Below are 19,416 nucleotides of genomic sequence, written 5' to 3'. Positions count from 1 at the left end.
ATTTTGAATTGATGTCTACTTCATAGCATGATTTAAATAATTCTGTTGGACAGTATGTGTTAGTTTATAACTTACTGTATGGCAGACTTTATTCATGTTCAATTTCTTTGCATCGGTTTCTATCAAATGGCCATAAAAATCCCATTGAGAGGAGTGTAAAACATTATTTGTACAAGATTTGCTCAAGTTTACAAAGATATTTAAAAGTTTTATATATACTGTATATTGTACATAATATGGAACTACTAGTGATGTTTAAAATTAGGATTTTTTTATGACTCTCAAACTTTTAATTAAATATTGCTCTCACGATTTTCTGGTGTGACAATTAAATATTTTATGACTTTGTAAAATCACAAGGGGTCAATTAAATTCTCACCACACCCTTTTTTTCAGGTTTAAGGAGCTTTATTACAGCCAGCATGCTATTGACATTTACATTCATAAGCTCTCCTGCAGTACATTCCAGGAAATACTGGTTTGCTTATTTCAAAATTGTTATCCAGCAAATACAGTATAAGAACACAAACTGCACATGCTTACACCAACATCATTAAATGTTCAGTCACTTAAAGCAAACCTGTGACCTGTGAGTTTGCCACTTGCAGTATCTTTCATGCCGTCTTCTTGTGAAACCATTGGACCACAGATCGATTGTAAGGAATTAACCCCATCTCTGCCAGCCACCACCAAAACACATATAAACACCCACACTATTTACAGGCAGGGTTCTTGCTCTGCCACTATATATACATATATACATATATACTTATATACACACACACATACAGATATGGCAAAGTTTTGCATCACCTAGAATTTTAGGATTGAGACATAATTAATTAAAAAAAACTAAAACAATGTGAACATAATTTAGATATTTTATTTAACAAAATGTAAACAAAGAAACCACAAAATGATATTGCAAAATCTACCAGAAACCAGAACAGTAGTACAATATCATGTTAGAGTTTATTTTTTTATTGTTGTTGTTTTGTATGGATTATACTAATGCCCTTGGACTCCAAATTCTGTGTTTCAGGCTGCTGCTGAAGTCATGATTCTGACTCAGTGTTTTAAGGGCCGCTTTTCATGTGAGTATTACTGCAGGATAAGCAGGCCTTGTTGGAGGATGAATCACTGTGCTCAGTCAAAACAATCATTAGGGCCTTGTGCTGTTTACATGCTGTGTGCCCTTCCAGAAACTACCCTTTATATAGCACACTGCTGCTACTACCTACCTACAATCCCACCTTTACTTTTACTGTATACTCTAGCCTAGCAAATTAATCCCTCAATTCTACAAAAAGTACCTTATAAACACTACACTTTACCAGTTTACCTATGCTATGTAGGTGGTGTTGTGGGTTTGAACACTTACCCTTAGGGTCCATTTAGGAGGGATACATTACTAACCTTATCTCACAAGGTCTGGGTTCACATCCTGCTCAGGTGAAATAATTTGATGGCCCCCAGTGGATTTTGGTCAACATCACAAAACCACCCCACAATCATGAGTCTCTGCCTGTGAGAGGCCAAGGAATGAATATCCCCCTACTGTATATCTGAAACTGTTTGGATTTAGGACTGGTAACAGCAGTGGATATCATATGTCTTCCTGTGTCATTTTGTAACTCTGCATAGCCAGTGATGCTTCTCAATTTTGAAGACTTTCCACATCATTAAAAATAAAAATGAATGGAAATAACACCTCTGGAAATGTTGGTGAACCATCAATAGCCTGGTGATCAAAGAAATACAAGCCATGGCTACTGTTGCTGCAATGTGCAACATCCTGGTCTCTCGATTCAGCAACGCTGTTCCACTATTGGTTATGTATAATCTAAACAAGCAAAATTATCTCCATTTGATAAGATTTAGTTCAATTGTGTAAAAATCAAGCTTAGAATTATTATTATTATTATTATTTTTAAATAGCAGCCTCAGTTCAGTCCTGGGCCTCTCTGCTTTTCTGATGTTTGGGGGTTGGGGGCTAAACTGAGTTTTTTTTAATCTGAGCCAGTTTTAAACCCAGGGCTCCTGAGGTGAATCAGTGCCACTTACATAGGCTCTTCTAAATACATGCAATCTTGCTGAACAAAGATTGGTAGGATGTTGTTTTTTTTTTTTACACACTCCACCTACTAAACTTAGCCAGTGTTCTCCAAAAGCCAAGGATATTGTGGTGTAACATGGTGCAGGAAATGGGTTCCTTATTTGCCAGCATGTACTTGGTTGTCATCTGGCTTGAGGTAGTGTGTCCTTCATCATCAGTTTCACTGAAAAAATAAAAGCAAAGAGCCTGCAAAGTCATGTCACAAGGGCCATTAGAAGTAGTATAAAAAAAATAATTTGGTAGTTCATCCCTGCCTGAAACACAGACTATAAGTTTGTGGCCATTGTAATTTTCTTAAGTATTCATTAGAAGATGTACTTTATGCATATCCTCTCGACTTGTCTCATTTGGAGGGAGTCTCCTAAAATCAGTATATATATATACGTGGACTACCATTACTGCCAAGCTGACACATATACAGAAAATAATAAGATTCAACTTCAGATAGCAACTGCTGGTAATTTGTTACATTAGTGAGTGAGAAGGCAACATCCCACTTGCCTCTTAATTGACTCTATTTGGGGTATACTGTATATACCTCCCCTTGTTGTGACTGTCTGAAGATTGACACTGATTTAGATAATGGAAGCAGTAGAATTAGGTTTTAGTGTCAATTATGTATTATGACTGTATTATGACTGCACTCAGTTTGTCTGTGAAGTGAGATACAATAGTCGCAAAACTTTATTTAAGAAGGTTTAATCAATTAAATAGTTTGACATTCATTAACCTGTTTGCGACAAGAGCCTAGAACAGTTTGGTGAATACCAGATTGTATTTTGTGACAGTGTAGCTAACATCATAATTCCATTAATGTGACCTGCTGTGTACATCCATTCATTATATAGGTATAAAATGAGGGTGTCCCATAAAAACTGTGTTGGTGAAACCACCCAGGAAGTGTCAACTACAATAGATTAACTGAGTGAGACATGGAAACGGAAAACTTTCTTTAAACTAATATCTACCAGATATCATGTTTTAAAATGAAAATAACTTCTGAAAGAAAATACAATACAAAACATGATACATATATGCAATCTTTGGCAGATGGACTGTGCTACCTACTACTATATAACTATATATTATTACAGTCTCAGACAGTCAAACTTTTGACACATATTTCCTGCAGATAACGGATTTACTTACAAAACAGAAGGCTTTGGATGTTCAGTATTCATAGCCAAACTTGTGTGAAGGGCTAAATTCTGCAATACCATAATAAAGAAAGCCAGATACTGGTATTTGTAATTTAATTTAATTTCATTTTTTAGAAATGGGCATCCTGCCCCAATGTCATTATAAGACCTCATGAGCCCAACCTCATCCATTATAAAAATGCACAACAATTGCTTGCACAGAAGATCACTTCAGCTTGACAAAGCTAAATGCCCAATCTTGTGCTGCATGTATTGCTGTGGATGTTTTCTCAGAAAGTTTAAGCATTGTAGCCAACACGTTGTCTTTAAGTTATAGATACTGCTTTTTACCACAATGATTTAACCACACTTTAATATAAGTATACTGGAGCATGTCATGAGAGGTACCAACTATAGTGTCTACCGTCGTGCATATGGGCAGTGTGGCTGTAGTTACTGTAGTTCTCAACAGGATCGGTTGGTGTAGGAATACATCAACTAGCTTGGGAGCGCACTGTCACGTATATAATTGGAAGGGTTCCCCTGTTAAATGAGTCCCTGTTTACTTTTTGTTACTGGGTTATGTTATTGTCACTAGGCCAAGCATATGGGGACGGTGTGCATTGCTTGGATTAGAGTCCTGTCCATCAGTGATTTTAGTTGTTGGAAGGGATTATAAATACAGAGAACAGCCCATGTAGAGCAGACTACCAGATCAGTGAGGCACCTCTCAAAACTACGGCATGGTGCCGTTAATAAACAGTGCAATTTAGGCCTGGATTTAACCCTGGTCTGGTTTGTTTAGGATGAAAAATCAGTCATGTGTTGTCAAGCCATGACAATATAATGGAAAATTGCATTTCCCTTTTATAACTGATATTGTCTGTTTTTCGATATCTTCAACACTGACAGAAAGCTGTCCCTTTTCATTATCGGGAAAATGTTGAGTCCTAGTTTTTGTGGTTTATTATTCTCATACTTACACATAAAGCCGCCTGTGTCCTCAAATTTATCAGACAAAAACATTTACCAAAGTACAGTGCTCCCTCATTGTAGCTTGGTAGTTGGGTGCCATAAGGTTGTTTTTTTGCATTTCAGTCAGTGTGCTGGGGGTCTGAAACAGCTTGAGTAAATTATAGCCGCTGCTTAATTATAAAGGAGAACAAACAGTGCAAACATCTTCAGAACAGCATGGGAGAGTACATTTCACACAGCGTGGATAACAGATACAAGACAATTGACGTCTGAGCCTGTTGACTTGAACTGGTTTTGGTATAAGATGACTGGCAATAAAAAAAGCAGTTTAGAAAGACTATAACTTTATATGGGAGCGGATATAGCCACAAAGGGCTCTTTAGACAGGGAAGCGCTATAAAAAAAAAAACATAATTATATAAGTGTCAACATGAAGACAAGAATAGTCTCCTGCTGTTGTAGCCCAAGCAGATGGAGTTTGGTTATTGAAAATAGGAGTCTGCCAGAAAAAGAAACCACGGGTCAACTGAGAATGTGATGGTATAACAAGGAAAGCCAGTGACGTCATATGATCCTGCAGAAAGAAAGCAATAAACAAAACTTGCGGTATTGGGCCATTTTCACAAATTAAAGGGGAACTGTATCGAACAGAACATACAACAGCATTAACAAACCAGATATATGCAAAAATGCAATGTAAGTGACATATAGATGGATGTAAGGACAGACAGACACCCCCCTATACTCCCAGGATATGATACTCAATAACGTAAGGTAAAGAAAAAAAAAAATGTGTACAAAATGTCATGACAATGGGACAAGCGGTTCTCCAGATGTATGAAACCACTGCTGTAGGTATGACCACCACCGCTATATCCCCATCGCCTGGGATTTCATTTTCTTTTTCAGCGATCGTGCCCGTCGATGAAGGCTCTACCATGTGTTAGTTGACTGTGACTGTAGTTATGCATCCCGAGCTGAAGGATAATAAAATTAATTTGGACCAGTTGTGCATTTGTTCAGTATTTACTGTCCAATAGGATGTGAAATATGCTTGTAAATACAGCAAGTCAAAAAGAAAAAGCCAGTACTTGTGCAGATTTATTTTAAATTTGATTCGCAGGTGATAGGGTGACCTTCCAGCACGAATCGACTGTGTATTAATGCCCTCTGTAGCTGGAAGCAATTTGGCTTGTTTTCTAATTGCCTGGTTTTCTTCATCACTGTGCGCTACCAGGTAAAGAGGTAAGTAAAGTAATACACATATAATGAATACATCATTTAAACTAATGAATGGTTATAATACACAAAGGCTCATTGGTGTAGAAACAGATACATTAATAGACACTGGTGTGTTTTGCAGACCTGATTTAAATATCATGAATGTGTTGGAATTTTTTTTTTATCGATTTACCAACGCTGTCAGTTTGTACAGTTTATACGCTATGTGGATTAAGCCCAAACAGCATGAGCATAATCAATCATTGTAGCTTTCCAGAATTGTAGATTGGAAGGGGTTTTAATCATGTCACTAAACTTTATGAAGCTTTGTTCAGGTAAAGTTAAATTCACATTTATGTACCGGTACCAGTACTTAATTGTATGTCTTTTGCAAATTTACTAAACTTAAGATAAGTTCCCAGGCTGAAAAGCTGACCCCCATATGTGAAACTCTTAATAATGAAACTTAAAATCCGAAAGCAATGATACATGGAGAATATCAGTAGCCAAACTCACAGTGTGTATGAAGAGCTATTATATTGGGGGAGACAATGTAAGACTTTCATTGGCAGTTAGCTAGCTAGTTTCTATTACATGAACTCAAACTCATACAAGACCCTGGAAAGGTTAGAGAATAATGCATGCTTTGCAAGGCAGCAGATCTGTAATTCAATGAAAATAAAATAATGAACAAACCCTGCTTGTTAGGAGGCCAGGTACCCTGTGGCACTTCTGGTAAAAGTCTGTGTCATGCACTCATTGGTTCAAATTCCAGTCTCAACTGATCTCTAATATCGTCAGGGCCTGGGACTGAATTTTAATCAAGTTTGGTTTGGAGTGGGTGGGTTATGGGCTAAGTTCTAATGCTTTTCCTGCACATATTTCCCCTCCAGGTGAACTGACCAAGGAATTGCAACTGAAAACATTGCTTGTAAATAGATATTTCTTTAACCTAGTTAACAGGTAGCACAACGGATTTATGGAACCACTGTGGAAGCTACACTTTGTTATACATTATTATGGTTTCTTTGCTCGCTTCTATCGAATGTTTTGTTTCACAGCATTATACTTTTTTACTTTTCTCAGTCCGACCCTTTGCTTTTCTGGGTACCAGTCAACTCATCCCAAAACCAGGTCGTCCCAAGCACTGTCAGACGTAAAATACAGAACATCCAACATTTCCTTAGCAACAGATCGATGTGCATTCAACAGAGGAGGGGAAAGCAAAGCCTGTGAAGTAGAAATAAACTTTAGAGGATGGGTGGTACAACATTTTACCTGTAGCTTTACCTGTGGTGATAGAGACATGGTCACTACAAGTAAGACTGCGGGTATAATGCAGTACTTTACATTGGTATTAATACAGGCCCCCAGTACACTGTTCTATTGCCAAACTACTGCTGATGCTATTGTGTAGATCAGCTTCTTACAATTAAAGGAGTTCTCAGTATTCCATTCATTGTAAAGCCAGTTAAACAATTTGACATCACAACCGGGCCCCTACCTCAGGATTTTCCCTCTCTTCTATGAAAATGACAATGGACTAAATAAAGATTGGTCATGAATAGAAAACAAATATAGCTGATTTTTTTAAAACTTGCATATTAATAATAAATCAGTATATAAGAGTTAATTATACTCTTTCCGATGGCTGTTGGTAGCAATGCCATCTTTTTAAAGCAGGTAAACATAAGCAATCACTTGTATTATTGGCTGTATCTGGGTACATGTGTCAGGGTACAAGCCCCTAGCTTGCATTGTAATTGGGCGAGGCTCATGAGGGCTGAATGTTACTCTCAAATTCCAATGCACAGTGTGTCATTCCTGCTTTGTGGATAAATCAGAGGACGTCAGTCTCCAGTGCTGTCATTCTTGAAAGCTTTCTAATGAATGAAATCACAGATACCTCCCTGGTCTCATCATAGATCATACTTTGTTGACAGAGCTCTGGGTGTTACGACCCTCTGCGGTTTATGATTAGCTCATAGTTTGGTATTCTCAATCTCTCACAGAAGCAAGAGGTAACTTGCATGGAACAAGATCTGTTTTCCAACAGGCTGTGCTGTATATGTAGCATAGCTTTCAGAGACATGTGTATAATCAAATGCATATACTGCAGAACTATAGCAGTATAAAAGACCCTCCTCTAAAACTGCATGGCCTTGATATTTCTGGGGCTCTTTGCCAGGCTGAAAAATATGTTTGTTATTCTAAAAAATATATATTTTAGTAATTTTTTTTTTTTTTTTGATAAACAGTTTACTCGATTTTTATAAGTGACCACTCAATACAAGAGAGGGAAAGTAGCTGCATGAAATAGTTTTGTGAAAGTGACAGGGACAGTTACAAACATTACAGTTTACACAGTAGTACAGAAGTTTATGGAAGCCATGTTCCTGTACTAGATGCACAGAACACAAACAAAGACCTTTGATACCATCTATGTTGAGCTAAAGCATTATAGTGTAAAATTTGTTGCCAGGATGGAAATACTGGACCCTATTTACAAAACACTAGATTTTAAGAAATTATATTTGAAGGGTATTTATAAAATAAGTTCAGTGTAATGAAAAGTGAGAATTTCTTACCCTCTCTAAAACAGTTGAAAAACATGGTTCAATTAAAACAGTAACTGACAAAATATTTTTTTTAAATATTCTTTTGAGACTTTTCTGATAGAATTTTGTGAATTACGCCCATTATGAAACAACAGACTACACTTTTAGGCAGTACAGAGAAAGTTCTAGCCTTGACCTGAATAACTGTCATTGGGAATAGATCACAGAGGATGGTACAGCGGTCCTTACCCAACCCTGTTATCCTTACATGTCCCTGAGTATCCGGGGATGAACATACCAGCAGGCCTCAGACAAAGAGAGACCTAAACTATATGCAGTGCCCCCACAATAACATACGACTGGGGTGAGCAACTTGAGGCCTGTGGGCTGCATACGCACCCCAAATGGAATCAAGCAGTCTGTGACTGGGTAGTCAGTATTGTCACACAGATATCACACGAACCCAGCAATGTCTTGAAGTGCAAAAGCACGCATTTATTGCTTTTTAGACACATGATAAACAGCAGAGGTTGCGTCCTGCTGGTTTTTAAAAGGCTCTCTTGCAGGGCGCTTTTGATACCACTTTTATCATAAACCTACCACCTAGCACACGTTCAGCTGTTTATGTGCAGGGGAGACGTTTCCACCTAGATACTGATTTCAACCACAGCACAGGCCTGGCACCAGTTTACACCCTTGCCACCATAACGTGAGACAATGAATCAATCCCCTTGTCATACTGACTTAGTATCTAAAACACAAAATGAACTGCAAAATTAAAGAACCCAATGCAAAAGGGCTTTACAGCTCTTAAGATGTTTGAGGGTCAAACATGTGGCCTTGTAGACCTATATACAGTTGTATACTGAAATATGATTAATTTAGTGACTGATTATTATATGCCTCAAGAAACAGATGTTTTTCATGCTCAGTCATTCTCCAGTTTGGTTCAGGTGCAGAGACCCGCACCATAGTTAAACATACTCAATTTATATCTTAAGTATTATATAGTGGGCAAATTACTGTACTGAAGGATACAAGTTCAAAATTACTTGGGACCTTGAAAGGACCTTGTAGTTATAGTGGATTCCATTAAAATAGAGGTGAAATTAAAAGCATAATAGAGGTTCTCTGTCTAAATGCTAGGAATACAAATCTAGGGAAGTTATAGTAAGATTATGTAATGCTCAATTTAAAGAGAAAGTAGCAGGGTTATGAAAAATATAGCATTACTACTTGTTATAGTGTTTGTTAGGGTTTGTCTGTTTGTCTGTTTCTTTTGGCCAACGTGCCTTTTGTTTTGTAAAGTGTTTTGTTTGTTTAAACCTTTTATTTTGTAAATAAAAGCGCATCATCAGCGCGTTTCATATCCCACTCATGTGTGACAAAGATAGCGTGTGTGGTGACGTCAGGCCAGGAAATGAATGCAACACAACATGATGATGTGTGTTTATTTACAAAATAAAAGGTTAACAATTTGTAGAATATTTTACCAGGTAAAATAGTCACATATAAAACAAACCATTAGAATCAGCCTTATGGAATTGGATTACATGGGTGAGTGGTGGGTCAAGCCTCAATAGGCAGAACAGACTCTTCTCATTGCTTCACATTTATTTAAAAAAAAAATAGCTTTATTTCCTGTTGAAATTTCTCATAGTTTCCAAAGATTTTGTTTTAATGTTTAAATTTAAATAAAAAATGGGAGTGGATCCCCTGTGTTCACCTTTTTACAGCACTTTTGAGGAATTTAAAACATATAAAATAAGTAATTACACACATTAAATAATACAACAAATGTGTGAGTATATTGTAGCTACAGTATGGTTAACTGAAAACTTTTCAAAGTGTTTATCTTCTAAACCAGAGCTGTCGAACAGACATTTCTTTGCTACCATTTAGTCAGCTTTTTAGTTTTAATAAACTAAACATATTTAAGGTTTCAGTATGAAGTACTGTATTTTTTGGCTCATTAAAAGCCTATTGGTCATCATGCACTTCTAGCCAATGGTTTTCTTTTTAGTGTCACTCACATTTTACGATTGAGTGTTTAAAGTTACGTTTATGGCTGCTAGTGACGCAATTGCAGGGCATTGTGGACTCAGAATCAACCAGGTCCCATCTACATCACAAGCAAGACTGTAAATCCTAATGAATGCGGAGTCTGCAAACACAGCAGGTTAATGAATTTGGCTTGGGGGGTGGGCTTCATGGAAAATTAATCACCTAGTTAATGCGGGTGGGTAAGCGGAATCCTGCTGCTCTTCAGTGAATGAGAGCTCCTCCCTAGCTGAGTCTGAACAGCTCAGATCAGAGTTTTCCATTCAAGTTATTACGCCTAAAGGCACCGGCTCTGGCAAGCCAACCCCCTCTTCTTTCCACTTCATTCCTCAACAACAAACTTATTAAAAAGTTCAAAAGAAAAGAAAATTAATTTTCAAGTCTTGGTGTTAAAGATTCTATTCTTCTTTCAGGTGGTTTTGCCTGTGGTTCAAACCCTGCTTCGCTTATGGGAGCTGTTTTTATTGTCAGACCTGGTATCCATCAACCTGGCCCGGGGGAGAGTGTGTGACATCAGCCAGTCTAGATACAGTGAGAGCCTCTTTCTTTCTAATTTCCCTACACTCTGGGTCACCCACAGTTCACAAACAGCAGCATGCTAAGAGTAATATGCCCCAAAGTACTGTATAGATATAATAACCCTACAGAAGTCCTGAAGTTCATTGACCTGCTGCTCAAGCAAACACACTGCATGCTACAGTAAGGCTCTTACTGTAGAATTCATGAAATTCTTTTTTCCAGCAAGCAAGAACAAAAACATTTTTTTCATAATATAATACTAATAAGACCTTGTGACAGATACAGAATGATTCTTGGTGATAAATCTCCCTCCCGACCTGTGAGGGTGCTGTGTAAAGGAAACAGAGTACCCTGGACTGGATGGCCCGACAATTCATTCCCAGGGTTCAGCGGCAGTTGGTCATCTAGAAAGGGGGTGGAGCTATGGTACATTAAATCAATGACCCGGAAGGGAAACGGTGTGGCATCCACAGATTAGAGGAGCGGTTGCACTCGGTAACCAAGGGGTGGGTCATGGTTGACGGTATATAAGGGGAAGTATGGTTCCTTGTGATGGTTACACTAAGACCGAAAGGACCTGTATTATGAAACTGTGAGTGTTTTGTTTGTTTTGTCTGTCTGTCTAAAAACGTACTGTTTGTCTTGTTTGTTAGACTAGATGGCTAACACGATCCGGAGCTGTTGCCCACGGCCAGCACTAAACCCAGACAACACAGCACTAACTGTTCGCAATTGTAACTGTACTTTCACCATCAGCACTGCAGCACTCACTGGGAGAGGTGACCGTGTTTGTGTCTGGTGTTCATTTGGATTATTGTTTATTGTTTACGGGACTGCAACCCTTCATCATTTCCTGTGCAATACACATCGTTGTATATTGCCAGTACTCATACTTGTTTTCTGTTTGGTCATCAAACCCCTGGATTTAAATAAACAGAAAGCATTTCACCTGTACTTTGTTGTCTGTTTTTTCATTGTTGGATTTCATTGTTGCACCTGCTCTACACCTGCGCATTAATTACCACTTTGCCACAGTTGTTATTAGATGGCTGAACACGATCCAGAGCTGTCACCAAAGGCCAGAACATACCCGGACATCACCGTACCAATTGTTCACAAATAAACTGTATTTACACCACGAGCACTCTAGCACTAATTGTGGACTTGTGTTTGTGTTACGTGTGGGTGTTAAAGATCGGGACTAATATTACTTCGGGACCAACCCGTGGATTAAAACATTGCCTGTTATCACTGTTATCATTTACTACCTTTTGTCATCAGACTTTGGATTGTACAAATAAACCACCACTGCACCTGGATTATCGTTGTCTGTCTGTTTATTGATCACCTGCACCTGCACACTGTTAACTGTTCTGATAATCGGGTACTTTAGATAAAGTTGTATTGATTCTATTTTTAATGTATTGGCTGACATTAAATTTGTTTGGAAAATCCACTGTTTCAGATGATTGAGTGCCAGCTCTATGAATGTATCAGTACACAAAATGCAGTCTTTGAAAATGATCCTGTTCATTATGTTTAACAGATGTATTACAGTATCATGTAATAGCCTCTTATAACTCGCAAACTCAAAACCAGGAGTTCTTGGTTTAACTCAAATTCCAGCCACTGGTTTACAATATGTACCTTAAGTTAATGGCCCTTCTTATTTTGGCCCACTCCATCTGTAAAACTAAATAGACCTTACTAGAACCAAGAAGATGGGCTGGTGTGTGGAAGTAAAAAGAAACCAATGAAAAAGAAAAAGAAACACACATAAAATATGAGCCTCAGTCTGTGGAGGGAGTCAAGGCATTCCACTTAGTAATGGTTTTACCAGACACAGAGGAGGAACTGATAATTCAGAAGCTAAACAAGACAACGGCAGCCTTCCCACATGAAATGGACTTAAAAACCTGCGATGGGCGTCCCTTCAGTTTACAAAACAAAGGGAGTCTAGACGGAGCGCCTCTCTTTTTTTCCCCCTCAGCATCATGTGACACTCTGAGTCTTATATAGAGTTTATACAGTAACCCCACCTTGACAAATCAGAGTTTATAGGTAATGCAGCTGCTGTCTGAGGTTAGAGTGGCAGAAGGAATCCCCCCACCTACCACACACAGTGATCTAACAGGAGTCTTCCGTATGTCGTGTATGTGATAAACAATAAAAGATTATATTGTTTAAAGATGCCGTTCACATAAAAAAATGGAAGCAAACTAGAAAAAAATGACCTTAAAAGGAGCAACATTATATAAACAAAAAGAAGTACATTTCTGCAAGTATACCCTATGGTCCCAATAATGGTTTTGGTTTTGTGCTTTAGAAGCTTTTAATAAATGTGAAACTACCTAAGGAAAATAAACAAACTGGAAAGCCAACAAGGTTTTTTTTTTGCACTTCCCTTGGTTTCCTTAATATACAACAATAAGCAGGTTGAAGTGAAATGTTTCTAAATGAAGTGAAATGTGTATGAATGAAGCTTACTGGAGCAGTGTGGCCGGTGACATTCTGAGGTGATGCAAGTATGTTTCCCATATTGTTACAGGTTTTAGTTACAGGCACAGCAAATTAAACAGTGAAGTAAAATAGTTGATATTGATACAGGTGAAAGTAAAACAACACATTATCCATAGAACATTTTTAAAATGTGGTTGAAGATTAGGGTTATTATTATAAAATATGATAGATAGTCAGATAGATAATGTATACCAAAAGTGTAAAACCTTATATAAAGGGTTTTTTTGGGGTTTTTTTTAAGATTCCAAAAGCACAAGCCAAACAGGATTGATTCAACATTATGTAGCAAAATATTGTAAAAAAAAAATGACCTTCACACAACACTAAAAGTAGGGAATTGGGTTTAAACACTCCCTCTATTCCCTTTTCCAGTTATAATAGTTTTGTCATTACCTGCACTCGTTGATTGGGTTACACCTTTCACATGACACATTCCCCTGCAGCCGTCCTCTTCCCTTATCACGTGCCAGTCTCTTGATTTGCAGTTGTCTTCTCAGATGTTCCATAAAGACAAATGACACAGCAATGTCTCTGCTGCAGTTGCTGGCTAGTATACAGTCCCATTGTCTGTTAGCACTGTTGTAATTTTTAAAGACTACTACTACTACTTCTTCTTCTTCTTATTATTATTATTATTATTATTATTATTATTATTATTATTATTATTATTATTATTATTATTTCAAAACTACTACCAATGTTTTAAAAAGATTTAGCATACCAGTTTCACAAGTTCCTTATTCGTTTAGCTGTTGGTCTTTTTGTTCATTTCTATGGTGTTCAAACAGAGTAATGTTGGGGTAACGATATAGAAATATCACTGATTACAGTATCTTGACAGCTAAATTGTGTGTGCTTATTCAAAGATATGCCGCCATCTGCTGGTAAAATGGTTTAAAACAACTTACTTTCTAAATCCAATCCACCATGTGGCTCCAAAAGCACATTTCTGAAGGCTTGTTTTCAATTGTCACAATGAGATTGAACAAATTGTAACATTTCTCTATGGTAAAGGCCAGGGTGCTAAAATATATAATGCAATAAAACATTTCAACATGTTTAAAACCACCCTTTGGCATAAAATACACAGACGTAAAGCAACTTGATAATACTGTATGTAAAAGTATTCTTTTAATAGCATTAGTTATAAAGAAATATAAGCTTTTCCTATTAAGCTATGCATAGTAAATATCAAAATCTTGTTTTTCAACTACATGTATAGATTATTTCCCCCATAAACTGATAATAGCTTCCCAAATGTGAATGATGGAGAAAAAAAGTAGTAACTCATTATGCAGCAGGATGTAACCCATTATGCTGTGCATGGATGGCCCTTGAGCTGTTTATGACTGCATCACTACCTTTTAGCCTGGACAGCTCTTCTGTGTAACACTGACTCTCACTGAGTATCTGCACTGCCATAAAAGTAATACAAGAAAAACAGCACTTTACCACCTGCACAGCAATACAGATCCTTGCCAAGATGTCAATTTTACAAAGGATTACGGATCGTTTTTATTACTTTGTAAGTGTTCCTGCAATACACATATAAACCCTAACAGGCCCCCTCATCCACTGCTGCCCTCTGCAGACTGGCAGCTGGTAGGGCAGTACTGAGGAGACAGCTTGCATGAAACAGTTTTGTGAATATCGAAGTGTATTTTATTCATGAAATAGACTTTGAAGATTTGTGAATAGAGCCCATTGTCTTTTAATAAACGTTCCAGTACAGTGCGTTTAGGAGGAGCACATAGTTACTGAAGGAGGTGGACCAAAAATAACACACAGTGCAGCGTAGCGTGTTTTCCATGGCAGTGATGTCAAAGCAATGTTTCCAGTTTGTTTTCTAAACAGTGTATGCGCTCACTTGAAACACTTTGCTGCTGATTCTATTATTAATATTATTTGTTTATTTAGCAGACGCCTTTATCCAAGGTGACTTACAGAGACTAGGGTGTGTGAACTATGCATCAGCTGCAGAGTCACTTACAATTACGTCTTACCCGAAAAACGGAACACAAGGAAGTTAAGTGACTTGCTCAGGGTCACACAATGAGTCAGTGGCTGAGCCGGGATTTGAACCGGGGACCTCCTCGTTACAAGCCCTTTTCTTTAACCACTGGACCACACAGCCTCCTACTGTCCCTCACCTAGGATTGAACCCATGACCCTCGGTCAAGATTCCAGGGCCCTAACCACTACTTCACACTGCTGCATTAAATTGCTGCGGTCACGGAGAACCCTTGCGATTGAGATGAGCCATATGTATACATGTCATGTTAGCCTTTAGTAAATATTTGTAAAAATAAAGTACTAAAATGGCAACCATAGCAAATCTGATAATTGTAGTGCAAGTTTAATTTTTTTTTTCTTTTTTAACTCATGTGATTATTATTTGTTATAGTTTATATATATATATATATATATATATATATATATATATATATATATATATATATATATATATATATATATATATATATATAGAGAACATCAGTCAAGTAGACATGAGAAAACTGTGCACAAAACTTCTGAAAACAATAATCTACTGAATTTACATCAAGATGTACCACTTGTATTTCCAATCAGGAGAAAACTAGGGCGTAAACTCTGTAACTCCTCCAGAGTCTTAACAACTGAGTGCTTATTGGAACTGGAGCATTCTCGTACTTGCATCTCTTTCCCTAGAACCCTCCCTGTGCAAACTAGAAGAAAGAAAGGACAATAGCAGTGTGGAGTAGTGGTTAGGGCTTTGGACTCTTGACCGGAGGGTCATGGGTTCAATCCCAGGTGGGGGACACTGCTGCTGTACCCTTGAGCATGGTGCTTTACCTAGATTGCTCCAGTAAAAACCCAACTGTATAAATGGGTAATTATATGTAAAAATAATAATGTAATATCATGTAACAATTGTAAGTCGCCCTGGATAAGGGCGTCTGCTAAGAAATAAATAATAATATAAGAAAACACATAGTACTGCCACATAACTACACAATACAAAGCAAACGTAAGCACTGAAAGAAAACATTTTGGTAGCAATATAGAACTCAATATGTGGTAATGTTTACCAGTCCGTGAGTAATAAATGTATTTTTAAAATATAACGTTGTGTTATTTGAATGATTAGTGGTATATTAAAAAATAGATGAACCTCCCGTTGTCCTTTTCTTTCCCTTGTGCTGAACTGAGCCTTTGTGATTTTAATCTAAAATCAGAGCTACAACATATTACATCCAACTACCTTCCAAGAAATTACATAATCACTGCATGACTGAAAAAGGGCCATTGTGTATTATGGGCTCAACAGATGGAGTCAGCACAAGGCAGTATTTGGTTTTGAACACCAGCGGCATGCTCTCACTGAACTGAGTCCACCTTTGGGGGTGGGGGGGCTCCCTTCATCATTAGAGTGGTGCTGCTATAAACAGACAAGTGCTTTAAAAACATAAAATAAATGAAAAGATGAAGCAAGCCACGTGGTATCCCAAGTTCAGAACAGTTAATCAGTGCATTGTCTTATTTCATCCCTCATTGTGTTCTAGCGTGCAATACTGATCAGTGTAAGGGGTCAAAGGTGATGGCCTTTGTTTTGACCTTTTCAGGCCTTTCCCATTCACAGAGAGAATTGACAAAGGCTCCTTTCTCTCTCAATCAGGCACCAACCATCTTTGGCTAAACATTTATCAAAATAAGCATTATTCTGTTCTCCTAAAACTGAACTGCTTTTATGCAATCTATTCCACAAAGAACGCTACATATGGTCAAACCTACCGTGACCTTTCAAACAGGTGGAGCAAAGACCAGGACACTGTGTTTCAGCTTCAATGGAAACATTGTAAGTCATGGCTTGAATAAACAGGAACACCCTTCATGCTACGATAGTCTTTTTATTACATTTCCTTTGCTATTGTATGGTGTTTGCATTCTGAGTGCTCCCATATTCAGTTCTTATCATGTTTCTCTAAGACAGAGAGTAGGTGACAGAGTTGAAAGGTCACATTGTCACATCATTTAAATGGAACAAAAAGGGCTGTTAGTACCAGCACTTATTCTTCAGACAAACTCAACACCAGGTAAAGGCAGATTTAGAGAGAAAAAAACTGATTATTGGAGCAACAGAGCGCAGAAACACAGAATGATTTTTATTTTAAAAAGAGCATAAATAGTAAAAGGGATCTAAAAAGCAATTCAAATATTTTCCATAGCATTGTCAGGAGGGTGCAGGACTAACCTCACTGACATGGATTGACTTGGCAAGTCTGCAAGTTATATACAGTATAGAAGTACATGTGACTATATTCTGAATGATGTTCGAAGTCCTTCAGGGACGCTGAGGGTGGAAATCTGGAGTCTGCTCTCTAGACTGACTCACCGCTTCTGAGACTGTGAAACATGTCTTGGATGCGGAAGCCCTAGCCAACACAATATTCACTCCCAGCCCGTTTTCTTCTAATATATCTGTGTTTCTGTATTCTGATGTTTCACTGTGAAATCAAGTTAAAAAACATTGTTAAAATGATAAGGCCAATGTAATGGTTTGCAGAACAAAGTTAGCATGTTACCTAACTGTAATCAAATGCCATAGTAAAAGCATAGCATAGATGGTCAAGTAAGCATACACTATAAGTCTTGTATTTACAATGGCCGGTAAAGTGGGGTAAATACATGCTATATGCTAAACCACCGTTCAGATTTACAGTGGTAAATGTTTTTAAGGGAAATAGTTGATGCATGAAGGGGTTCATGTTTTGAAGACATTCTGTCAAGTATGCACCTCTATGGAACAACAGCCTTTTGAAACAAGGCTGCCAAATCTCTGTTGACAAAACAAATCAAAACCACTCCTGCTGTGATGAGTCATAAGCAAGTGAAACCTTGCATTCAGAATGGATTTGTGCAATGTAACTTTGTAAAATATAATTCTACCATAGTATACAAAGAAATAACCATTTACATGTACAGTATAATTTGTTAACATGTGGCTGTGTAGCGTTTTTACAATAATGTTAACGGGCAATGTAATGCATGTCAATTGTTCAAAGCTCACCAGCAGGTGGCAGAAGTGGTCTTTCACATTTGAAGCATAAACAAAAAGAAGTAGTCTCTTCAAATTGACATTCTTGTTTGATGCACTACAAAACTTGTTTTGATAAGCCTCAAGAAAGCTGGATTTATTTCGACAGGCCTGCATAGTATACATATCAGCAGCAATGACTAATGGTTATTTGTCTCGTTCCCCTAAGAGGAAAAAATGCTTTGTCACATAATGTATTTATCAAGTAAAAACTAAGTCTGAAAAATGGGGCAAATTGACAAGATAGCTTTTACCCTTGTGTGTTGTTAGGACAGTTTGTATAAACAAGCATCATAAGACTCCATTAACAGAACAGCAACTGCAGCCTGTCACAGTGCAGCAAGACTGATCCGGATAAAGTTCAGTTGCTTTTCTTCTTTTAGAAATACACTGCTGTGAATTAGATGATGCTGGTGCTTACTAATAGAAAAGGCACTTTGGCTGATCTAGCCTACATTACATATGTCTATGGCAGACAGCTAGAACTGAAGAGCATCCCCTGAACTCATAGCTGCTTAACACAGACTTCAAAAAGTATATATACATTTCAGTCATTGCAATAAGAAGTGCTCAGAGTTAATACAAACATCATATAGCATGGACGGTCGAAACACCTCTCCCTGCAGTGAACAGCACGACTCTTACCATGCTGTTCCTAAACCCCAACAAGCATTCATCTAGTATGACTGTGTGATAGTACGACACTCATAGATTTTTTTTGTTCTTTTTTTTGCATGACAGGTACTCTGAGGTATGTTATACAATTAATCATGTGCCACCTTCATTTAAAACCCTACAGGTAAGAGCCATGCCCATAAAACAGTTAAATAATTGGTTGTTAAACATCTTTACAAGAACTTATTTGCTAAATTTAGAAACGATATTTCCAAAGCAGCATTTTTTTTTCTTTTGTGCTGTTTTTTTTAAATTATATCACAGTTGTAAATGTGTCTCGAGCATCTTGTAGCACACTTATGAACTGCAGTTAGTGTATCTCTTTTTTCACTTTGACTAATTTAGTTTATTAATTGTTAACAATTAGCTTAATAAATGGTTAAACACAATAAGTATAAACAATTACGTTGTCTTTAAAAAAAGAGTTGAGAATCTATAAGTAAGATGGGGGGCAGCACTTTTATCTACAAATTATTAACAGTTCCTTATATAAAACAACCATTGACGGTTTAAAAACTAGAAACGTGTTATTGTGGCACGAAAGCTGAGATTCTGGTT

Source organism: Acipenser ruthenus, chromosome 15, assembly GCF_902713425.1.
Source record: "Acipenser ruthenus chromosome 15, fAciRut3.2 maternal haplotype, whole genome shotgun sequence".
In the NCBI taxonomy this organism is placed as follows: domain Eukaryota; kingdom Metazoa; phylum Chordata; class Actinopteri; order Acipenseriformes; family Acipenseridae; genus Acipenser; species Acipenser ruthenus.
Note: the sequence above shows the minus strand (reverse complement) of the source record.